Genomic DNA, 24,213 nt, shown 5'->3' with positions numbered 1-24,213 from the left:
GGGATCTTGGCTAGTCTGGTGACCCAAACCTCCACTGGTCCACCCTGAGTGCAAACACCTGCATTCGGTTGCAGTCCTGGGATTTTACCAGAGGTAGGAGGCTGCAGCAGAGGGGAAAAGGAGAGCCAGTGGGCTCTGGGGCCAACCTGCCCCACCCAATGTGGGCGACGTACTGGCTGCTCTGCCAGAACCTTCCATCGCATTAAAAGGTACGTGTGTAACAGAGGAGTGAGTGAGCCCTCAGGCCCATTACTCACTCGGGGAGTCTCTACCCGGTAGGAACATCTTATCAGCTAACTGGATGCATCGTCCGGGTGTTCACCTAGTGCGGACTCAGGACTAGGGTCAGAGCTTCAGTATGGAACAGGTCGGAAGGATATTGGCTTCACGTGCATTTCCACTTTTTCAGGGTAGAGAGTGTGGTGGTCAGTACTGGGCACGCCATCAGTACCCACTTGCATCTTTGGGATGTAGAGAGATGGAGTCCTACTCAGACACTAGATTATTGCCCGCCCTTTGCTTTCCTTGGGTTAAAGGAAAATGAGGCTGTTATGTGTTTAGCACAGAGACACAAAACTCCAGATCAGGCTGCATGTTGCTGGCAGTCCCCTTCAGTATGTCCCAAATTGTCCACTAAGTGGAACGAAATTAAGTTGTGGATATTTGACTTTCTTTTTACTTACGAAGATGGTGATTTTATATGGAACTACTTAATTTGAGATTTTAGTTATTTGTTTCTTGCTGCAAAAGAAAGGAAGGTGCTGCTCTTTCAACATGTCCTGTATGTGCTGTAGGTGCAGTTTGGGTCTCTGGATGCAACAGGGTGAGCCAGCCCTTCTGAAATGTGCACTGGGATCACCCATCTCTCCTCCTACTTCACAAGTATTTTGACTCTGAGGGGTAATGGAAGTTCATGAACCAGTAGGTGCAGTGTGTTTCTTGTGTCAGCTAAACATCCTAGTTTGAGGAAAAAGGGATTTGGAGTCCAACATGGCAATACTGCCGCTTACTATTCTGTGACTGGAGGTGAGTTATGTACTCTTTCTAAGCCTCAGTTTCTTCATCTTTATAATGGGAATGATATTAGTCCCAATCTCATTGCTAGGTTTTTGTGTAGATAAATGAGACAGTGCACCAAAGCTCTTGACACTGTCGCTGTTGCTACATGGTAGATACTGAAATGCCACGGACCTGGAGGCTGAATCTGTGGCTACTGCTGGGGCCCAAGTTGGATAGGCCAAAAGACTTAGGGAATCACATCTACCCTCCGCTGATTGGCCACACTCCCCCCTGTTGTATAGGCCCTGGGAGCTCCTCCTTGTACTGGCTCATGAGAACTGACTTTTAATTGTTCAGGGGTTTTGTGAACCAGTTATTAAACACAGACATTATTAAAGATTAAAATATATAAATTTACACTTAAATAAATTATGTTAAGAAAAGGTATAAATAATGAACACTCACCACTTCCTGATTATTTTACTACACTGTGCATTGTTCCTGAAGCTCCATTTTATCTGTATGATAGAAATACTCGTGATAGTTGTACTGCCTTTGTCTTCCCAGCTCCACTTTCAGTGGTTCCTCTTGGAGAGCTTGAAATCGGCCATGGCAGGAACATTTGGCCATAGGAGGAGTATTAGCACTATGGAAACCAATAAGTGCTACAGATCAGCTCCTCTGCTCACCCCCACAGAAAGCCAGTTGTTAAATATTAACCAGCTGCCTCTTTGGGTAAAACATACTAATAAGCTTGGTTTTTCATTGTTAGACAAGTACTGATCAGAAGATCCTTTATTATATTCAGCTGAAAAGTGTTCCTTCTAACTTGAATTCGACTTGGAATTTTCCATGATTAATTAGGGAAAATACTAATTTTTTTTAAACTGGTAAAAAAATACCACAGATGAATACCCTGGTCGAAGACAATGTCTTGGTGCCTTTGTATACCTACCTTATTCATAGTGTGCGGAGCGTGATAGGTGCTGGAGAGATTGTTATTGTGTTAAGTTGACTATCTTTGTATTCCGATGCGGGTTTTTAAAATATCATTTCTCCAGTGGGACTTTTCATCTAAGCATTAACTGGTTTCAGAAATTCTTTAATTGTGATGTTGAGGAAATCCAGCCTCCCAACTGAAATGTACTTAAATTTTTCCACTTGGAGTATTTGGTGTTTGACTCTTGTAAAATCTTTGACTCAGTCGAGAGAGAGGAAGCAGGTCTCATTTTGAGGCACTGTGGAAAGCCACTTCCTTTCCAGATATCCTTCTTTGTGAGTGACCAGCCACCAACACAGGACAGTTCCTTCAGTGCCAGACACAACCAGGGAGAGACGTCAGGCTGCTCGGGTATAAGACTCAGAGAGATGAAAGCAGCAAGGTGGTAAAATAACCAGAAGCCCAAGGTAAAGAAGGTTATTGTGAAACATTGGGGCTTTTGAAACTGAGGTAGAAAGGTGGCTGAACAAGTTAGCATTTTTTTTTTTTTTTTTGTCAACTTGGTTAGAGTTTGGGAGTGAGACACTCTCTAGAGTTCAGATTCTGGTTGTGTTTTGCTGATGAGCTGTGTGACCTTGGGCTGTGTGACCTTGGGCAGGTCACTAAACCTCTCTGAGATTCTATTTTACTGTATCTGAAAATAGGGATTGTGATACTCAACCCATTGTTTGTCAAGGGGATTAAATAAGGGATCCCTGGGTGGCACAGCAGTTTGGCGCCTGCCTTTGGCCCAGGGCACGATCTTGGAGACCCGAGATCGAATCCCACGTTGGGCTCCCGGTGTATGGAGCCTGCTTCTCCCTCTGCCTATGTCTCTGCCTCTCTCTCTCCCTCTGTGACTATCATAAATAAAAAAAAAAAATTTTAAAAAAAGGGGGATTAAATAAGATAAAGATATGAAGGCCCAGGAACATCCTGGGTATCAATAAGAATTAGCCACTCCACCTGTAAAATCAAGACAAGTTTTTGCCAGACAACCTAGGATTTAAGGGACTTAAAATACCCTTGATGAAACAGGTACTCTGTCTGTATCAAAAAACATTTTGCCTTTATAGCTGTAGATAGGATTTTATAATTTTCATATTATAAAATTACAGACTGTCTACGTTGAGTTTATCATAGCTCAGTACAGAGGGGATGGTGGTCTGAGTCTGCCATTTTGCAGAACAAACACAAGTTTCCATGTTATGTCTTCTGTGAACCTGAAACAGTATGTGGATGTTAACAAAGTTTTTGTCTCACACCGTGATTTCTATGCAGAATTTCCCAGAGGGGGAATATTAAGCTCAGTATTTTATAAACTCCACTAGCCTGAGAGAAAATTGTTTTAAAAGACATTTTTTGTCATCATCCATTAGACATCAATTTCCTAGGCAAACTAGAATGTAGGACACTGTTGTATAAATGAAATAACAGGTGCATGGCAAGAGGTTAATAACTCCCATTGCCCGGTTTTGAAAAGAAGAAAAATCACGGTGTCACTTCTACTCTTGACATTTTGTTCTGTGTCACCTCTTGAAGCAAACAAAATGTCTGTGCATTTTAAAGAGGCCTCCATTTCTTTCTTTCCAAAGTTCTCTAGAGCTGTTCCTCTAAGTAGTTTGGTTGTGAGCAACGGGAAACCTGAGAAACCAGAAACGTGGCAGTGGTGAGGAAACGTTGACTTTGAGTCTTGTGCACTCCCTACTGTTTGCCCTCGACCAGCTTCTCTAGGGCTGATGGTAGTAAACCATCAGAAACACGTAGGCATTCTCAAGTATGTAAAACCAACTACACGTGCTGATAAATATAAACTCACTGCAATGTCTTCTCTAAGTGTGTGCGGTATAAATGCTTACAAAATTTTACTGAAAGAAAAAGGAAGACCAAACAAGAGCACTTCAGCTCTGCAGACAATAGCACTCACATCCAACCCTTCTGCTTTCTTTCCTTTCCTTTTCTGTTTCTTTCTACTCTCTCCCTCTGTCACCCTTTCTCCATCAATCTCTGCCTCTCTTTTCTCCCACTATCTATTTCCTCCTGTGGTGTAGAATATTAGGAGGTACTCAGAAAAAAAATCACCATTTTCCCTAGACTACAAGAAAAGAAGCAGTGGATTTCAGGCTTTTCAAATTGCAATTCTTAGTAATAAATACTTCTTAGATCCTGGTTGGTATACCCAACATGTAATAACATATCTTGCTCTTAGTACATGTGATGAAATCTGACATTTTAGATTCTGTATGCTTTTTTTTGGTCCATTCTATTCTCTTCATTTTATTTTTTTTAAGATTTTATTTATTTATTCATGAAAGACAGAGAGACAGAGAGGCAGAGACACAGGCATAGGGAGAAGCAGGCTCCATGCAGGGAGCTGACGTGGGACTCGATCCTGGGTCTCCAGGATCAGGCCCTGGACTGAAGGCGCCAAACCGCTGAGCCACCCAGGCTGCCCCCTATTCTCTTCTTTAGAAGTGCTATTTTCAATGCAATATATTAATTTTTTGACTCAAGAATGGGATACAACTTACAGCCTGGAAACACTGGCCTCGAACAGTATGCCTCGGACTTAAGTGTTCATACAAACCACCTGGGGACCTGATAAGTGGCAAATTCTGATTCTGTAGGTCTAGGGTGTGACCCAGGACTCTGCATTTCTAATGAGCTCCCAGACGACACTGATGCTGTTTGTCTACGGACCACATGTTGAGCATGTTTCTTCAGCACAGGAACTGTTCAGCACCATGGACAGGAGGCCCTCAACCAACCAACAAACTTTGAGTCACCCTAAGTGTTTGGCCTCTCTGCAAGGCATGTGACACCTTTGATGAGAAAGCAGAGGGACTTTCCAGAGGCTGCCTGACCATGTAGAGCCTCCTCTCTTTCTCTTTTTCTCTTTCTTTGATGAAGCCCTTGGGGCAGTAGCCCAGTCAAAGACTGGCACACAGTGAAGGGCTGGAGTCCCTGACAAGCTCTGCTCAGGGATATAACCCAGCTCTTCTTGTTTTCGTCCTGACTGTTCTGGTTTGTTCCAGGTCCTGCCTGGTGACTCACTGCAGCTCTGCCTTTATTTGGGGCCTTGCAGAAAAGGCTCAGAATGCCCTTCTGTCAGGTCCCCCTTTTGGTGAACTACTCTCACAGTATTACTCAGCTTAAATAATGAGGCATAATCTTTGCCTTTGCAGGTGTTTCTGTCACCCTTTGTACATAATTCTGTTGGGAATTCTAAGCACATATTATTCGAAGCATCCATGTCTTCCTATCTTCCCCCAATCTTTCTTGGCCCTGGTCCCATTAGAATCACCTGGGCAGCTTCTGCAAAATACTGATACCCAGGCCTCACCCCAGAACAGTTGAATCAGAATCTCTGGGTAGCAGTGCTGGGTAGTGGTATTTCTTAAAGTTCCCTCAGTGACCACAGTATGTAACCAGGGCTGAGAATCACTGCTTTAGTCTGTGAGCTTCATGAGGATACAGATCATGTCTTATTCCCTTTTCCTCCTCCTCCTCCTCCTCCTCCTCCTCCTCCTCCTCCTCCTCCTCCTCCTCCTCCTCCTCTATTCTAGCACCTAGCATAATATCCTGGACTGCTGTTAGGTATCTAATGAATAAGTAACTAATAAGTAACATAATTAGCTAAAATTTCTTAATTTCTTTAGCACCTACTACATGCCAAGGACTAAAGACTAGCATTTTCCTTGCATTACCACACTGATACTCTCAACAGATCTATGAAGTAGATCTTATTTATCCCAGTTTGCAGAGGAAGGAACTGAGGCTTGGAAAGGTTAAATCACTTGGCCAAGGTCACACAGCAAATGTAGAGCCAGAGTCTGAGCTTGCTCCAGGTGGCTTGGAAATTACACCACCAGCTTCTCAAGGTCAGGCTCTAACACCTCTTGTTAGGGAGACCTAAAGCCACAGATAAACTCAATTCAATTCACTATTTTTCCACCATCAATTTACCTAGAGATTTAGGAAAAACACAGAATTCTTATTAATATTATTATACTATTCTTCAAAGTAGTAGTATCACTTATTAAGTGTCTTCTGTTTATCTGGCACTGTCCTTAGGGATTTCTGTCCATTCCTTTCATTATCCACTGGAGCTTCATGGTGAGTCTACAAGGCAGGCATTACTATTCCCACTTTGCAGATGGGAACATAGGCCTAGATAGGGTAAGTGGCTCTTGCAAGGTCATCTGGTTTAAAAGTGGCAGGATTTCCCCAGGATTTCCTAACTGTGAAGCCAGTCGCCCTTAACTGGCTTAACTGCACTGCCCATTCTGTATTTGCAAAAACACCCTTGGCATGATTATCTCATTAGATTCTCAGAACACAAGGGTGACGGATGACATGGTTGGAAGAATGACTCAGGCTGCAGAGTGGAGGATCGATGATTGCAGGGACTGGCCACTTGAGAGAAGAGAACATAAGTGGGGTCTCCACAGACCAGAAGGGCTTCACATGGAAAGTGAAAAAAAAGTGGAAGTAGCTCAGCCTTTATTGGCTTCCCCAGAGCTCCCAGAAGCCTTGGTGTCCCTCCCAAAACAGTGGGAGAGGTGAGTCCAAGGCAGGGCCATCACTCTGCTTGCTTGTGGAGAGAAACAGAGGAGCCCCTGTTGTTGCCACTGGAGCTCCACAATGATAGATGGAGGGCCATTTGTTGAGCAAGAAGCCATCATTCATGGAGGACAATGGCCCACTGGGACCCAGCACATTTAGAGAAGAGCATGAAGCAGACAGAAGCGGGATTATGTGAAACAAAGCCAAAGGAAATATGTTAGGAGTCTGATTTCCAGAGCCTTGAAATCGGCAGGAATGAAGCTCTTTCTGTGCAAGGGTTATTAGCAAATGTATTTGAGCAGAGGCAAGTTCGCTAGCTTCCTGGTGTCCATTACCAGCAGACATTGGAAATGATTGTGTAGGATTTAGCAGCAGATTATCCTTTTGAAAGGCATTATGTAGGGATATATTTTGGTAGCGAGGGCAGGTCTGATGCATGTAGTTTACTGTGCTGTGTGGTGCAGAGCCGACCCAAGGAGACCGGGGCCCATGGCTTCAGAAGCTTCAGCTGGGGTTTCCTTTATGTGTCTGGAGCCCTGGTCCCTTTGCACAGCACCTAGGAATAAATCAGCCAAAGAATTAATTTCACTTGGCTTTGGAATCATAATCTAAAACACTAGAAACCTCCCCACTTTGCAGTAATTGAAAAAGTTAACATTGAATATATGAATAGGGGCTTATAGTTGTAAAAATAACTGAAGTCAGGAAAGTATTATGTGGAGCCTACTTCCTTGCCTTCTAATTTTGGGTCAGGGAGCTGACCAGCCACACAAACGGATTATTTCTGATATTGGCTAGGGATGGGTTCTCCTGAAGACAAATTGTGTGAAAGCCTTAATAAATACAGAAATAGGTGGCAGCCAGTCCTGAGGGTGACACAGCACACAGTCACTAAGTCTGGGCCTCCTGCTAAGAATGAATTTGCTTGCCCTGGCAGAGAAGGCTGCGTGGGGTGGGGTTGGGGGTGGGGGTTGGTGCTTCTCATGAAGAGAAGGTGAACAGCCCACTTCAGAATGTGCTGTGGCAGGCTTGGCAGGGATCGCTTCCATTCTTCCAGGTGCTCATCCCATCTTGTGTCTCACCATGCCTGGTGGCAGTCTTCCAATGAAGGGGCGTTGGGAGTACTTGCTGATCGAGCCCTTGCTGACTGCCTGGTTCTTTGCTGGGCACCATGAATATAAAGATGAATGAAGTCAGAGGTGGTGTTGCTCAGTGGTTAAGATGATGATTGCTGGAGGCATATGGCCTGAATTCAAGCAGAAGCTCTGCCACTTGCTTGACCTTGGGCATATTACCCGACTCTCTGTGACTCAGTTTCTTCATCTGAAAAAATGGGAGTACCTGCAAGACCTACCTTCCAGGGAGGCTGTAAGTATGAAGTAATCTAGTATACACAGAGCCTCAAATAAGCCAATATATATATAAAGCATTTGCAGTCATGCCTAACATATAGCCAGTGTTATATCCATGTTTCCTACTGCTGCTGTTGTTGCTGCTGTTATTACTATTATTCAGAATATGTTTACTGAAATCTCACTCTACATCAAGCCCTGTGTTGGATGCAAGGGAGATGGCAGTAAACAGGACATGGCCTCTGCCCTCATGGACTCCCTGTTAGATAAATGATTATGTGGCTAGAAGTGATCTGAATCTGAGAAAGATTCAGGTAGAGTGTGGTGAGAAGTCATAGTTGGGAGGCATTAAGACAGCTTGATGGACCAGAGAAAGTTTCCTGGAGGAGGAAGCCCTCATTGTGGGCTTTGAAGAATGGAAGGAATTTCTTTTCTTTTCTTTTCTTTTCTTTTCTTTTCTTTTCTTTTCTTTTCTTTTCTTTTCTTTTTTTATTTGAATTCAATTTGCCAACATATAGTATAACACCCAGTGCTCATCCCATCAAGTGCCCTCCTTAGTGCCCGTCACCCAGTTACCCCATCCCCCACCCACCTCCCCTTCTGCAACCCTTTGTTTGTTTCCCAGAGTTAGGAGTCTCTCCTGGTTTGTCTTCCTCTCTAATTTTTCCCCACTCAGTTTCCCTCCCTTCCCTTATGGGCCCCTTTCACTATTTCTTATATCCCACATGTGAGTTAAACCATATGATCATTGTCTTTCTCTGATTGACTTATTTTACTCAGCATAATAATACCCTCCAGTTCCATCCACGTTGATGTAAATGGTGGGTATTCATCCTTTCTGATGGCTGAGTAATATTCCCTAAGGATAGCAGGGCAAGGATGTGCATCCGCCCTGCCTTGGAGGAGCTCTCCTTCTTATGAGAGTATGTGGAAACCCAAGAATGGTTCAGAAACTCACTTGGGGCCCTGCCTCAGAATTAACAGCCCCAGAGAAGAAAAGAGTATGTGTAGTGGCTGATACTCTGAGCATCATGGGACTCTGAAGAGAAGGAGACAGCAGAAGCTTGAGTTGCAGGAAATGCTTCTCACAGAGGGCAGAGGAGGAGGCACTGGAGAGGTTTGGATTGTTACAGAAGAGCAACAGCACGAGAAGAGGCACAGAGACAGGAATGGGGAGAACAAAAAGGACAAGTGGACTTGAGCAGAGGTCACAGAGTGCACCTTGGGAAGGGAGGCTGGCCGGTTTGATTAGAGAACCTGGAAAGGTTGACTCTACTCTTTGCCTTTCATCTTCAGGCCAGAGGGTGGCAGGTGAATTTGATTTCACTCTGAAGATTTTTATGGGCTCATAAAAAACGACATATCATGCGCTTGTAAAATATTAGCCCAATTGACAAAGTAGGATTAAAAGGTCCAATAGAGGTGAGCCCGAGGAAATAAATAGTATATCGAAGACATTTGTTCCTCCTCTGTGCCCCAGCTGCCTCCAGCACTCAGCACCCAGCAGCGCTGAAGTGACAATGGTGGGGACCAGGAGGTGGGGAGGGTACAGCATGCACTGAACTGAAATGTCATCCCAGTCCTGTGAGGTCCAGGCATGGATACTGAGTCAGAGCAGTTGGATAGGTGTGAGACGTTGAGTTCTTACTCCTGGCATCTACTGCAAACATTTCGGATGCAAGGGAATTCAGCGTTGGATCTTGCCTAATTAGAAGCTAGAAATACCCAGTGTATGCACTCAGCAGTCAGAGTGGTTCCTGCTATTTGAGCTAGTACTAGTAGATTGAGATATGCATTAACCTGAGGACTTCAGTCTCCAAGCAGGCACTCTTTAAACCAGTGTTTTCTGGGGGTAACACATAAATGTAAATAATATTTTAAAAATAAAATCTGAAGAAAAGTGAACAGAACTCTTTCCCTCCTACCCACTTAGGAGGCATAGTGCCTGGGGGTTGGGAGTTGGGATGGCCATAGTGCCTGGGGCCATAGTGCCTGGGGGTTGGGAGTGGGGATGGGGCCTTTGGGCTTCTCTTCTGCCTTTTGCATTTTAATGCTTTTCACAGAGAGCACCAGAGAGACCCCACAGTGGCTCACCCCTTCCTCTCAAGCTGCCAGACCTGTAGCAGGAGCAGGTCTAGAATATCCGGACTAGGGGTTCCCAGTGGGAAAACCCTTTATTTAAAGCTCCACCCCCTGCTACTCTATCCCCTGCTACTCTACCCCCTGCTCCTCTGCCTTATTCTAAAATGGCTTAGAACAAGCAGGATGGAAGAAGGTCATTGCTAATTACCGTGGTGGCTTTGATAGAATGGAGAAAACTCTGGAGATGTGTGGATTGACTTTGGTCCTTTTTTCTCCTTCCTGCTGTGAATGGACCTCACTTACTGAATTCCACACCGCCTACTTCTAAAGCTTCTGGGAATGGAACAGGGCAGTCTGTGAAAGCGTCCAGTACGGAGCCTGGCACAATCTGGATGCCTGATGGCTACTTAGTTCACCTCCCCCTTTTGTTCCCATGAGGGATTATCAAAGTAACAATGCTCTTTCTTCACCCTTGTTTTGGTTGGTCTTTGATGAAATAGACTGAAGTCTCCGTTTTTTCTCAGACTCAGGACCATTTGGCACTTTTACTGGCTGTCAAGATGGTGTTTGGGTGTTTGGTGAGCTCACCCATAGGAGTCTTTATTTGCCTCCTCCTTAGGGCTCTGCAAGAGGGATGTGTACCGCGCATCGTCCACTGCTTCATTCAGCAGAAGTGTGCAGAGCACGGCCAGGCGCCGGGCCCGCGTAGGGCTCCGAGGAGGCGGAGCTGGCTAAGGCAGGTGCCATGCCCTCTGCAGCTCCCAGCTGGCTCACGGGGCAGACACATACACCAGCACTCGTGGTCCTTTGTGGCGTGTGCTGTGGCTGACAGGGCCACAGGGGGGGGCGTCAAGGCAGGTCGCCAAAGGCAAGGGCAAGTTGCCTTTGAAGATCATGAGTTGGAAATGGCTGGGTGAAGGAGTGGCAGCATGGACGGCGCGTTGGGAGGGAGAGAGCACAAAGCATTCAGGAAACAGTGAGTGGCCCTGTTAGAGTTTTCAGATGAGGAAACTGAGGCTGAATAGAAATCAGAAGTATGCACATGATGACTGTGACCCTTGCCAAGTCTTTTCCCGTTTCTGGGCTTATTTCCCCCATCCTCCAAAGGAGGTCTCTTCCATGACTCTCCAAACCTGTGACTCAGCGGGCAAATTTGCAGGAAGCATACTTGAATCTCTGTCTATTTATCTTATCGTCCTATTTATATTTGGGAGCTCGTTTCTTCTTCTGTTAGAATTGCCTGCATTACTCGCCTGGGAAGCATCTCTGTTTACCTTGATGTGCTGTGAGCATGATCCAGGGTTATTAATAAAACAAGGCAGCCTCACAGTAGTGAGGTGTGGGGAGCACAATTTTATGACCAGCTGTCTCTGTCTGGAGGGCCTCAGCTGCAAGAATGCCCATCCTGCCTAGGCACTATCTAACCTCCAGGGCCAGGATGTGGTGAGGACTCTCTTGGCCTGTAGGGGAAATACTGTGTCTCATCTCTTTCCCCAGCTCCAGAACGCTTCTACCTGTACTGCAAACTGACAGCCTATGGACATGTTTTTGGCCCCACATCCTGTTTTAATTATCAAGACATTTAAGATGGAATCTGGGTGGCTCATTTGGTTAAGTGTCCAACTCTTGATTTTGGCTCAGGTCATGACCTCAGGGTTGTGAGATGAAGCCATGAGTTGAGCTATGTGCTCAGTGGGGAGTCTGCTTGAGAGTCTCTCTCTCCCTCTCCCTCTGCCCCTCTCCCTGCTCATGCATGTGCAGGCACAAACAACCTTTCTCTAAAATAAATCTTTAAAGGGAGAAAAAATTTAATATAAAATCCAGGACATTTTGCCAAAAATAAGGATTTCTACCATCTCTTAGAAACTTAGATTTGGCAGCCGTAGGCCACCTTCTTGCATGTATTGTTCACTGTTACTGAATGGTGTGGCTGCCCCTTTTAGAAGGGCATGAGTTTTTTTACTTTGCCTTATTTTCCATCTCTCCTTAGGACTGGCCCCTATAGGCATTTAGGTTTGCCAGCTTGGACCTGCCCCCTCACTGATACCCAAAATTCATACCCTTTGGTCTCCCACGAGGCTATATATAATCACTCACGTGTTTTTCATCGATACAGATACAGAGCACAATCGAGGTAACAAGACTGTTTCCTGTTCATGTTCTCATCCTGCTCTCACAGTAGCCGGCAGAAGTGGTCGCGATTGTTCCCATTTTACAGATAAGGAAACCAAGGCTGAGGGAAGGGAAATATGGTCCTGTGTAATGGGTTTGGAGAATGGTAACACATCCGCAGGATGGGCACAGCATGAGTGGGAGGCAGCAAGTGGCCTGTTTTAGAGTTTGGTATTAGCTCTCCCTTACTGGGTATCTGTGCAAGTCTCTGCCCCTTTGAGGGCTCCAGCTTCCTCTGTAAATTCAGGTCACTACCCTAAATCAAGGGTTATTAATGTAAGCATGTGGATAGGAACAAAGTTAGCATTTCCCCCCATTGTAAATATAGAAGTCTCTGGGAATCTGTTACCAGGAGGAATCTGATATTTTTGTGTCCCATTATAGTTGTTGGAGATACCTCAAAATATCATTTACATTCATAACTACTTCAAGGTTATGAGAATTATTAGACCTGCCACTAGATTTGTTATAAATCTAGACTTTAAAAACAAATAAAAATTACCATCTCACAAATGTATCATTTTAACATTTTGAGAACCATGTTAATATAATTGGCTTTTGTTGTAATCCTATGTTTTTTTTTTTTTTAATGCCTTTGGGAACATTTTTCTGAGAAAGGGTTTTAAAGTTCAAGAAACTACCAGCAGGGTCTGAGAGACAATAAAGGCTAAGATCCTTTTCCCAGAGGATCTCTAGGCCACTTGAACACCTGGGACTCTGGGATCCATGAGTATCAGGCCCAGACTTGCCTCCTACCTCTCCACCCAGCCCATTCTGTTTCCACACCTGTAGCAGCTTCAGAGGCCCCGTGCATCCTGGCTGACATGCAGTTATATCAGTTATATCAAACAAACATCTCCCAGTTTCTTGGAGGCTGAAGATGTCAGAGTAGCCAATGGCCTGCAGCAGACTGGAGGAGAGGGGATGGGGGCTTTCTGGGCACCTGACCCCTGGCCCTGAAGCCTTCTGCACTGGGGAGTGCTGTGGTGCTTTGATCTCTGGGCCTCCCTACTCACGGCTTCTACTCTCTCCAATCTGGTTTTTCTCTGCAGATCCTTGTGTGAGAATCCAGATATGGAGGCCCTGGGTGCTTCTTGTTTGGCAGGGAAGGAAGCTGAGATGCAGAAAAAGGCAAATGCTTGACCGAGGATTATGCAGTAGGTCAGGGTCTGAGGAGGGACAAGAATGCATCTCGTCTAGTGCCCATTTCCTGGAACAGCATGCTTCAGTTACCAGGGGGTGCCTTTTCTTGTGAAGGTGAATCTTCAGTTCATTTTTTCTTGCCCATTCCTGAGCAGCACTTTTTTCCCCCTGCGACTTTGTCTTCTATTCTTCTTCTTCCTTCCTTTCTTCCTTGCTAGTCATTCTTTTTAATTAATTTTTTTTTAACAGTTCAGGTTCTCTCCTAAGAGTTCAGCCTGGTCCCTTAGGGAGACACAGTGCTGTATTTTCAGACCCCTTCCACACATCAGAAGGGATAAATTAATTGGCTGATTCCTGAAATCTCCATGGCCATTGGCATTAACATTTCAGCTTTGACCTTGGAGACAGAGGAGAAAGGTCCAAGCTTATAGCTTCGTCATATTGATTATTCGTTTGTCAAATATAGTTTGAGCCTCTGTGTCAGGAGCCCCCTGGGCTGAACAGTGAAGGTAGATAGAGCAATGGACAAGATGACAGGCTCCCTGCCTACATGGGGCCAAGACAGACATTGAACAACTGGTTCAGTCATACTGAGTATGTATAACAAAAGAAGAGCAGTGGATAATATGAGGAGCTGATGGACCAGGGTTAGGCAGCACAGGCCTTTCAAAGTATTTGCCTTGTAGGCTAAAACCCAGAAAATAGATGGAAATGATCTGGGGAAGTTCTAGAAATTAGGACAGCATGTGCAAATGCCCTGAGGCAGGAAGAAATGTGTGTTGATAGAAGAAATAGAATCAGGAGAGAAGCAGATGGTGAGGTTAAAGGGACAGATAGGGCCCAGAGATGAGGATCTTATAAGCCAGGATGAGGGTTTGAATGCATTTGAGGATAGCTGGAAGCCACAGAAGAAAGACATAATCAGAGGTACCTTTTAAGACCATGTTTTTTTGCAAAAGAATAATCCAAGAGGGTGACAGGTGACATGGGGAAATTGTTAAGTCTTATGATAACAACCATGAGGAAAGGTGGTCTTTTGGACTGAGATGTCACCTGACTGCTAAGGACCAGGGAATGGGTTTGAGAGCTCCATGTGAGATGGGTAAAGTGACTCAGGAGCAGGAAATCATCAAGCCCAGAAAGGCTCCGCCTTCTTTCTGCCCCTCAAGTGTCTGTAGGGAGCAGAGACCATGACCTCACCCTGGCAGGACAGGCAGCCACTGCTTGGCTGCTGTGACCCCCTTCATGCTTGGTTGCATCAGCCTGGCTCTTCATTGCTCAATGCCTGAAGTTGTCGGCAAAACTGAGCAGGTGTGGCCAGAAAGGTAGGGAAATAGCTGCCCTCCATTCTTTAATACATCCTGTCACTCAGGTCTTCTGTACTGAGCCTCAACCTGGTAAACCTCACTTTTGTGCTCCCTGACTTTCCAGAGTTCATGACTCCAAATAATCCCCCAAATAAGCCCATAACTATGAACCATGAGAAATACAGGATCAAGAGCAGAGGTGACATTCAAAATATTTAACAACCTGAGTGCATGTGCATAGGCTCATCAGAACAGGTCTCTGCCATCATGCCCAGCAGAGGCCTGAGGGCCTTCCACTTGCCTTCCTTCAATTGTGGGGAGGCTTGACAGGTCCTTGGGAGGAGCTCAGGTCATGGTGGGAGGCATGTAATGGCTTGGGGGCAGTGATTACACAGTGACCAGTATGGACGCCTTTCCATACTTTCCATATTTTAATCACAGGCACAACTCTCCTGTACCTGCTGATCTAGACTGGGGGGTCTGGGAAGGCTTCCTGGGGGGAAGTGCAGTTTGAGCTGAGATCTGAAAGACAGGCCTGTGAAGATGGGAGTGGCGATAGAAGAAACAGCCTGTGTAAATGCTCTGAAATGGGATGGACAGTGGGGTGTTTGAGAAGTAAAAGGGGCAGGGCTTTTGGTGAGACGAAGCAGAGCTGCCAGCAGGAGCCAGGCTCTTTGGGCCTGGGAGCCAGGGAGGGCTCACATCTCCTATGTGCACGGGATACAGGGAGACTGGTTGGGGGATGACTGCAGCAGCTCAGGTGAGAGTTGACCATGGCTTGAACTAGGATAGTGGAGGCAGAGGTGGTGAGCAGGGGATCGATGTGAGGGTTAGAACCAGCAGGGGTCCATGATGGGTTAATATGGGGGTGTTGTGAAAGGGAGGGGTGTCAGGTGGGCTAGGTTTGTAATTTGTGATGCTGATGGAAAGTGGCATTACTCACTGAGATGGGGACCAGCAGAAGAGGACCCTTGGGAGATAAAGGTTGACCTGCTGACATGTTAAGTTTGAGGATGGCAAGTAGATCCAAGCGTCCAAGCACAGGCTTCTGGTTCTTGCTCTGCTGCTCTGTGTAATTGGAGCAAATCATTTAGCCTTTCTGAGCCTCTATCTCCCCAGCTATAAAACTGAGGAAGTAAAACCTGCTTTATAGGGTAGTTGTAAAAGTTGTTATGAACATGGAGGGAAAACACCTCACATATTGTAAGCACACGGTGACCATAGGTAGTCATTGGTAGCAGTTGATTTTAATTAAACATATATGCTCAGGAATCTTATAATATCCTGCTACACTGAGGCACATCTGGTACATTTTGTTCTTTATGAGATAAAATTTGGAGTCCATGACACAGGTGGTGGTGGTGGTGGTGATGGTGAGGAGTCTGTTTTTCTTGGCTGTTGGAAGCATATGAAGCGTCTGCCTTCATCATTTAGGGGCTGGTGTCGTGGAGAGGAAGGATCATTGAGCTTGGATTCTGATATGTGCGCTCTGTTCCTGCCTCTGCAGCCCGAGAGCAGGTTCTGTAATCTCTCTAAGCCTTAGTTTCTTTAGTTGTGAAATGGGGATGGTGATAATATATACCTCCCAGGATGATTGTAACATTCCAGCTGGGCCTCAGCCGGCCCCCCGGCCTCGCCTCTGCCTGCCTTTGCCTCCTGTCACCTGCTCTTCATCTCCTGTGGGCCAGCCACAGAAGACATCACCACTTTTTCCACACCCGGCTTCCCTCAGCCTGGGATGCCCTTTCCCACTCTGTCCATCAACTGTCTTCTTCGACTCCAGGGTCCAAGCAAGTGCTGCCTCTTCCACGAAGCTTTTCTGATGCTGCCAAGGAGAATCCACAGCTGTGTCTCTTTTGTCCCTGCAGCCCTGTCACTTGGCCCCCCCTTGAACACCCAGCATTCTGCTTTGGGTTACAGCGCAGGCCTACGTCCTTGACTATAATCCTCTTGGGCCTGTGACCTTGTCTGTTGCAATCTCACACTCCCCTCAAGTCTGAGCATGGGTCCACACAGAAAAATAATTTAACTGAGTGCAATTGAATGAATGTGATGCAGCAGGCATGGGCTGTGCAATGGCCCAGGGATTGGAAGGCCAGCGTGTGAGGTTATGCTGTCCCTGTGGAGTCAGGAAGGAACAGATTGTCTTGAAATGGATGGTTTTGCTGTTGAGGTCGGAAGGCTCCCTTTTCGGGGCAGCTCTGGAGCAGCCAGATCCCCAGCCTTTGGTAACTGGGCCGCTGCAATTGGGCTGATCTGGGGACCTGTGCAAGGCATGCCTACAGCCTCATGAATGAAGTTAGGGACCCTTCCCTTGGGCCTGGATCAGCCACTGCTCTGTGTCTCTTCCTGGCCCTGTCTCATCCCCAGCCTCACCCCTCCCATCCATCCCCAGGGCAGCCAGAGTGCTTGATCTCAAGGACAGATCTGGCCCTATGATTGCCTGGCTTAAAAACCTTTGAGGAATGAGCCTGCTGCTAGAATCTGGCCCCTGAGGCCTTCTAGGAAGTGTCCTTCCTAGCACCTCTGTTTCCAGAGCTTTCACATTTCCTCCTGCTGCTTGTGCTTCTCAGAATAGGTCCACGTTTCACACCCCTTGCTTGCTGTGGACCTTTTTGATTTGCAAACACTGTGCTCAGGAGTATTGCTCGAAGCCTACCTTGCCTGGTCCCATCCCACTAAAACTGACCCCTTCCTGGCTGGGTCCCACTGAGATTACAGACTCCCCTCCCCCAGTGGTGACTCTTGTGCCTTTTAGTGCAGGAAGCATGTTGAACTGACCATCTTTAGTAGTAGAAATGATAAAAGCAGTGAGTGCTGCCCAAGACTGACCTGCAGGCCCCTGCCAGGTGTTTGAGAAACACTAGTCCATAGAATGGTCACAAGGTTGGCATAAGGATCTCTGTTTTGCAAATGAGGAAGCTGAAGCTCAGAGAGGTTAGATCACTTTCTGTGTGTCACTCAACTCATCTGAGTCTGGGTCAGCCCATGCCCTCTCTGAAAATCTTCTGGCCACCAACTCCAGTCTGGGTCTGACATGCAGAATAGGCAGCCAGAGATTGCTTGTTAAATGAAAGGGTGAGCATGAAGCTGCTGGGTGGAGGGATGTTTCAAGGAGAGCTGACTTATAAAGGCTCCTTCACAGGGTTCCAAGGGCCTAGTTGAAAAGAAATGATCATCTCCTACATCTTGGATTCTTATTGGACTTTCCATGTTTTTAGGTAAATAATAAAACCATTATTATCTCTGGCACAACCCAGAAAACTAACTCAAAAGTTAGTGATCTAAACTAACTCATTCTGAGAGCCACTTGATGTCATGTATCGCTGGCTGAGGGCACCTGCAGATGAGGCAGCTATAGTGAGGCCACCCAGACGAGGACACAGCTGGTCTTGGGAAGGCCAGTTAACCCATCGGGATTTTACTCTTGAGCCTGCCAAGCCATGGTAGGCCGTTAGGTCATTAGGGCTGGGGCTTGTGGCTCAAGTACAATTTTCTCATCCTAAATTGCTTCACATCTGAAGTGCTTCATTTTTGTGATCTCACACACTCACAAAATGAAATCTGAGGGAGTAAAAAAGAAGAAAATCTTTGACTCGAAAGCTAAAGTGAACGTGTTTTAGGGACCTAATCAGCAGAAGTCCAGGCGGGGGGCGGGGGGGGGGGGAAGAGCACAAAGAATGATGAAGTTGGAAATTGTAGGGTTCTTAGGGGGCAGTGCCTCCTCCCTCGGGCAGCTGGTGCAATATGGCTAGCTTAGCTTGGGTCAACAGAGTTTTTTGAAATCAGCTCCCAAGTCTGAAGAAGCAATACACGGCACTCCTCAGAGTTGCTGGAACCTCGTGAGCAGGGACAGCAAGGACTGCCAGAAAGGAGGCACTGCCCTGTGCCTTCACCAGTCCTGCTTTGTGAGTCATCAGTGCCCCTTCCCCTGCAAGGTCCTGACTTGCTTAGGCCTTGAGTCCATCTGGATACAGTGGGAAGCCCAGTAGAGCTTCAGTCCTCCCCATGGGTGGGGCCTGGAAGCTCAGTACCCCTTTTCCAACCACAGAGTACCTGATGATGTGGTCCAGTAAACAGCCAGAGGAGCTCACTTAGTGTGGCAGTTTAGGGCTTCTCTGAGGAGATGGTGTTTAAGCTAAGAGGCCTAAAGGATAAATTTGGATTAGCCAGCAAAAAGGAGAGCAAACAACTTTCCAGGCAGATGGAACAGCACACCCAGGGCCTGCATTGGGAAGAATGACCCATTTGAGGACCTCAAGAAAGCCAATGTGACTAGTTACAGAGACTAAAGGGGAAATGGATGTATCGAGAGATCCAAGCAGCACAGAAACCGGGTCCCTGAAGCAGTCTTTTCAGGCACAGGTGCACACCCTGGACTTTGGATCTGATCTTTAATGGGATAGAGAGATGTTGTCAAGAGCTTTAGGCAGTGGAGATGATCTGATTTGCATTAAAAAAAAATCCTTCTACTTTCTGGACAGTGAGAAAGTTGGAGGAGAGGATATAGACACCAGACTATGGTGGAAATCCAGGTGAGAGGTGATGGTGGCTTGGTGAGGGTCATGGTGCTGGAGAGGGAGAAAAATGAACAGGGACAGATTTAAGTTCTATTTGGGAAATAGGACAGATAGGACTTGGTGACTGGTGGGGAGAATGCACAGGGAGGTGTTAGGACAGGCCTCCAGATTTCTGGTGGGGCAACAGTACATGGTAGCACCATTTACCGTGATAGAACTCGCTGGAAGAAAGCTAAAAATAATAGTCAAGGCAAAAGACCAATGGCAAACTCTATGCGCCAAGCAGGAAAGAGGCTAACACCCAACCAGGCAATGGGCAAAGGACTGTGAACATGCATTTCCTAAAAGAAGAATTGCAAATGGCCAAGAAGCAGAGAAACAGATGTTCAACTGATATCAAAAAATGCAGACTAAAATAACTAGGCTCCATTTAACTATCACATTGACAAAGATAAAAAAGCACGCTAATGTCTAAAACTGACAAGATGAGGAGTTGGCATGCCTCTGTGCTGCTGGTGGAAATTGAAAGTGATACAGTCTTTCATGGGGGGCAGTTACAAATTTCTTAAAAATGTCAAGTAATTAGGTCATGATCTCAGGGTCCTGGGATTGAGCCCTACATCAGGCTCAACACTCCATGTGGAGTCTGTTTGGTATTCTCTCTCTCCCTCTGCCCTGCCCTTGCTCCCGTGCTTGCGCATGTGTACGCACTGGCATGCGCACGCTCACTCTCTAAATAAATAAATAAATAAATAAATAAATAAATAAACAAATAAAATCTTTTAATTAATTTTTTATCTTAATTTTTAAAATATTTTATTTATTTAGAGGATCCCTGGGTGGCTCAGTGGTTGAGCGTCTGCCTTCTGCCCAGGGCGTGATCCTGGAGTCTTGGGATCGAGTCCCACATTGGGCTTCCTGCGAGGAGCCTGCTTCTCCTATGTCTCTGCCTATGTCTCTGCCTCTCTCTGTGTGTCTCTCATGAATAAATAAATAAAAATCCTTTAAAAAAAATTCAAGCAATAAAAGGGAGCCTGACTGGCTTAGTCAGTGGAGTGACTCTTGATCAAGAGTTCGAGCCTCACGTTGGGTGTAGAGATTGCTTAAAAATAAAATCCTTTTAAAAAATGTTAAGCAGTGGGGTGCTTGGGTGGCTCAGTTGGTTAAGCGTCTGGCTCTTGAATTTGGGTCAGGTCATGATTTCAGGGTCCTGAGATGAGGCCCTGCGTGGTGCTCTGCACTGTGTGTGGAGTCTGCTTGGGATTCTTTCCCTCTTCCTCTCCCTCCCTCTCTGACCCTCCACTTGCTCATTGTCTCTCTCTCTTTCTCTCTAAAATAAATAAATAGAATATTTTTAAAATGTTAAGTAGTATACTCTAAGTATACAACCAAGCAACCACACAGAGATATATGTACAAAAATATTAGAGTATTTTCACTAGTGAAAAAAACACCTACATGTACATTAGTAGGGATCAATTGTGCATTTATGTAACCATTTTCAAAAGATAAAAAATTGGTGTGTATAATACGATCCCATTTTACAGTGTCTGGATATGTGTGTGTATGTGAATGTGCATGGGGGTATGTAGGCAACAAAGTTTGGAAGGAAACCTGTCTAAAATCATATTGCTCATGGTAGGTGAGTTTTTACTGTACTTAATGAATTTGAGTACACAGAAAAAAATATAATTTAGAAGAAGAGAAAAAAGTAACTGCAGTTTAACAGAGACTTTAATTAAAGTGTCGCAGGAAGGGAACCCAAGCGAGGGTGACTCATTCTGACTTGGGCTGGTGGGAGACTTCAAGGAAGAGGTGTTGGACCAAGAATGACAAATCATTATTTTCCTGCATCTGCACAACTTTGTCACTTGTATTCATGAGAAAGGGGGGACTCTCCAGACAGAAAATCTGAGCCTGTTCTGCAGACCATTGAGTCTGTTTGCTCTCTGGTCATAAAAAATTCGTACCAATTAATTTTAAACCAGATGACAGGAAACAAAAACTTAGAACTCTAGAAGCCTACAGCCAACACCAGCTTCGATCAGTGCCCAGTACCGTCACTCTGCCACTTTCTCCCACTTCCCATGACTCGGTTGGGATCTTATGCTCATTTGCAGCGGCAATGGCATTCCTGGATGTTATGTTATCAGCCCTCTCTGTTTCCTTGGTTACTATCTTGGATCTTTGAATAAAGAATCACTTGTACTTCACATTTTCTAAACTTGGTTTTAGAAATTCTGCAGCTTCTTACCAAAGTGCCCTTTTGGGAACTTAAATATGCATTGATACAATCTAGTCACTTTATGGAACACCTGGCCATAAGGTGGCCACCTAACAGAACAGGATGACCCTGCCTTGACTTGGAAACAGAACTTAATTGGTGGCTTGATGATACAGAGTTGCAAATTAGGGGTGTGAGGAGGGGGGGCAGAAAGAAAACTGAAAATACAGAGCCCAGGGTTGGAAGTGGGCAAATGGGGGTGCAAGTCCCAGTTCCTTTGGTCCCTGGAAATATGGCCTCAGGCAACTTTCTTGACACTCAGTAACATCAGGTGCCTTTGATGTTTCAGCCTCAAAATAGGACAGACTTATTATGTTCCAGCAAGGAACTCTAAACCATCCTTCCCAAGATAAAGTAGGAGCACCGCTGGGAAGTGCATGGTTGAGCAGTCTAAATGTCAAAGTGATATTAATGAGTATTAGAAAATATATAAAAACAATACTTCAAGCCTATGACCTCACAGATGTTTTTATATAAAATGGTCATGACTAAAAATTCCTTTAAGTTGTTAGCAACCATTTTGGTATTAGAGAATCCATCTGAATTGAAAGATTGCCTTTCAGTGGGCCTTAGAGAGAAGGGGCAGAAATAAAGTGCAGCAGAAACTTAAAAAAAAAAAAATCCATTAAAATAAAGTTAAGCAAAAAATGCAAATAAATAAATAAATAAATTTTGAAAAATTAGCAAACGGTAGTAGAAGTGAGACATTGCTATTATGGCAAAAATTGGGCAAGTGGTTCCAACATGACTGCAGCGGGTCTTGGATGGATCATTGAACCTCCTTGAGTTGAAATTTTCTTGCCTGGAAGATCTCCCAGGTGGCTATGAGGCTCAGGAGATAATATCCATAGATATTATCAGCTCAACAATATGGACTCATTTTCACATAATAGGGACTCAAATATAAGTTTTCTTCACTTTTCCTTAGCTTCATGTCTTTCAGTTAAAAATGATTTCTGGGATGGGCCTTTCTGGTTTCCTCATTTTGCAGATGAGGTAACTGAACCCAGACTGGGGAAAGAGCAATCCAGGGCCCCTGCTGTCCCTGGGCCCTAGTGTGCACGGTACCTGCCAGAGACCTGACCAGGGCCCAAGACTCTTGGAAGCTGACAAAGCTGATGTCAGAGTAAAAAAAAGTTAATAATGTGGGCAACAGTTGTGGTATAACACTGGGGGTCCAGGGTGGGGGCATTTCAGTATAGTACACCTCTGTGGTCCCCACTCTGCAAAATGGTGAACTCTGGCATTAGAAGAGAAAAACTGGAAAAATACCCTAAAATGTTGGGAGTGAGTATGTTGAGGTACTGACTTTTTTGTTTGCTCTATTTCTCTTCGTATTTCAGTGGTCCTTACGTTTTACATTTATGAAAAATAAAAATAAGTGCCAAAATGATGGAAAGGCTGAATTTTCTGTACTGAGGGTTGAACACCATCAGCACCCTGCTTGACACATTACTATTAATTATCACACTTCACTTTTGAAATAATTCCCTTCCAGCCCCTGACCGTTAGCAATTTCCCCGGTTATACTGGATCATAACCAGTTGGTAACCGATATGAGGTATGAAACGTCTGATGTATTTTAGTCCAGTGGTCTCAAGAGATTAATTGTGATCATCTTCTTGTTTTGCAGATGGAAAAACTGAGACTCCGAGAGGGCTAGTGATCTCCCAGACGATTGGCCAGTAGGTAAGTGATAATGCTGAAAGTGAGCTGGAAACAAGATATACTGCTAATCTCCGCAGCCAGAATTTCTGCCGGCTTATTATCCCAGTCTTGTGACTTCTGATTTGTGCAAATCAAGACCAGAAATAAGATGAATTGGTTTGAGGCATTTGGGTATGATTTGCACTGTAGTTTCTGTTTGTTTTCACTGTTGAGTTGGAATGTTTAACAAGTGAGTTTGTGAGGGCTTCCTGGGCATTGCTTGCTCATGGTGGATCTTTCCTGGGGAATGATAGGGCTCATTAAAACCTGGCCCATGCTGTGGCTAGTTTGACATCACTGCCCCTTCCAGAGACCCAACAGTTCGGTGCATCTAGAACAGAGAGCCTGGGACTAGAGGGTGAGGGGACCTGGGCTTCAGTCCTGGCATCAGCTGTTCTGTGACCTTAAACAAGCCACCTAACTCACAAGTCTACTGATTCTTTCAAAACCATTTTCTCGCAGAATATTTAGTGCCAGCCCTCTGTGCCAGGCACTGAAGGTAAACAGAGAAATACAACCCAGGCTTTGCCCTGGAGGCACCCACAGCCCCATTTATGAGCCCCTCCATTTCCTCATTACTGTCTCATCATGAAAATCTCTAACATCTGCTTTGGAGTTTATGGTCTGTAGGGCATTTTGTGATCTTCCCCCCAATTCCAGAAGATGGAAAGAAGCTGTTACTGCCATTTTGCCAAGAAGAAAACCGTGGCTCAGGGAGTTGGCAAGGCCATACAGCTAGTAAAGGGTTAGAGCTGACCTTGAAACCAGATCTGCTAACTCCAGAGCATTTGCTTCTGATAACAGCAAACTGCTCTACCTGCATCTACCTGATGATTTTAGCATTTGAACCCCGTACCCCTTAGCAGTGAGTAGAACACTGGGGAGAATAGCACCAGGAGGGAGCCCATCCTGATGGAAGGATACTTTTCTGCAGGGAGTACTTTCTTGCATCTAACTGATTATTCCAGAAAGCAACACCTTCTCTGGCTGAGAGTGAAGGGAGCCTTGTGCTCTGGGTAAGTTAATAGCCAGAAAAAAATATGCCCCAGGCGGAGGCCCAGGGCTACCTCCTCCAGGTGGCCGGTACTCGGCCCATCAGAAAG

At 45.4% G+C, this 24,213-nt stretch overlaps 1 protein-coding gene across 2 annotated transcripts in view; it reads left to right on the top strand.

Annotated features, from left to right (window-relative positions):
- Positions 1 to 24,213, top strand: part of TENM4 (teneurin transmembrane protein 4) — a 731,611-nt gene that overhangs the window by 123,210 nt on the left and 584,188 nt on the right. For both annotated transcript variants that reach the window (XM_041730444.1, XM_041730443.1), the window contains exon 2: positions 23,037 to 23,092. The gene's annotated coding sequence lies outside the window, so the exon portion shown is untranslated. The remainder of the gene's footprint in view (positions 1 to 23,036; positions 23,093 to 24,213) is intronic.

The sequence above is a fragment of the Vulpes lagopus genome, chromosome 15 (genome assembly GCF_018345385.1).
Source record: "Vulpes lagopus strain Blue_001 chromosome 15, ASM1834538v1, whole genome shotgun sequence".
NCBI classification, from domain to species: domain Eukaryota; kingdom Metazoa; phylum Chordata; class Mammalia; order Carnivora; family Canidae; genus Vulpes; species Vulpes lagopus.
The sequence above is the reverse complement of the archived record's forward strand: the minus strand, read 5'-3'. Positions and strand labels throughout refer to the sequence as shown.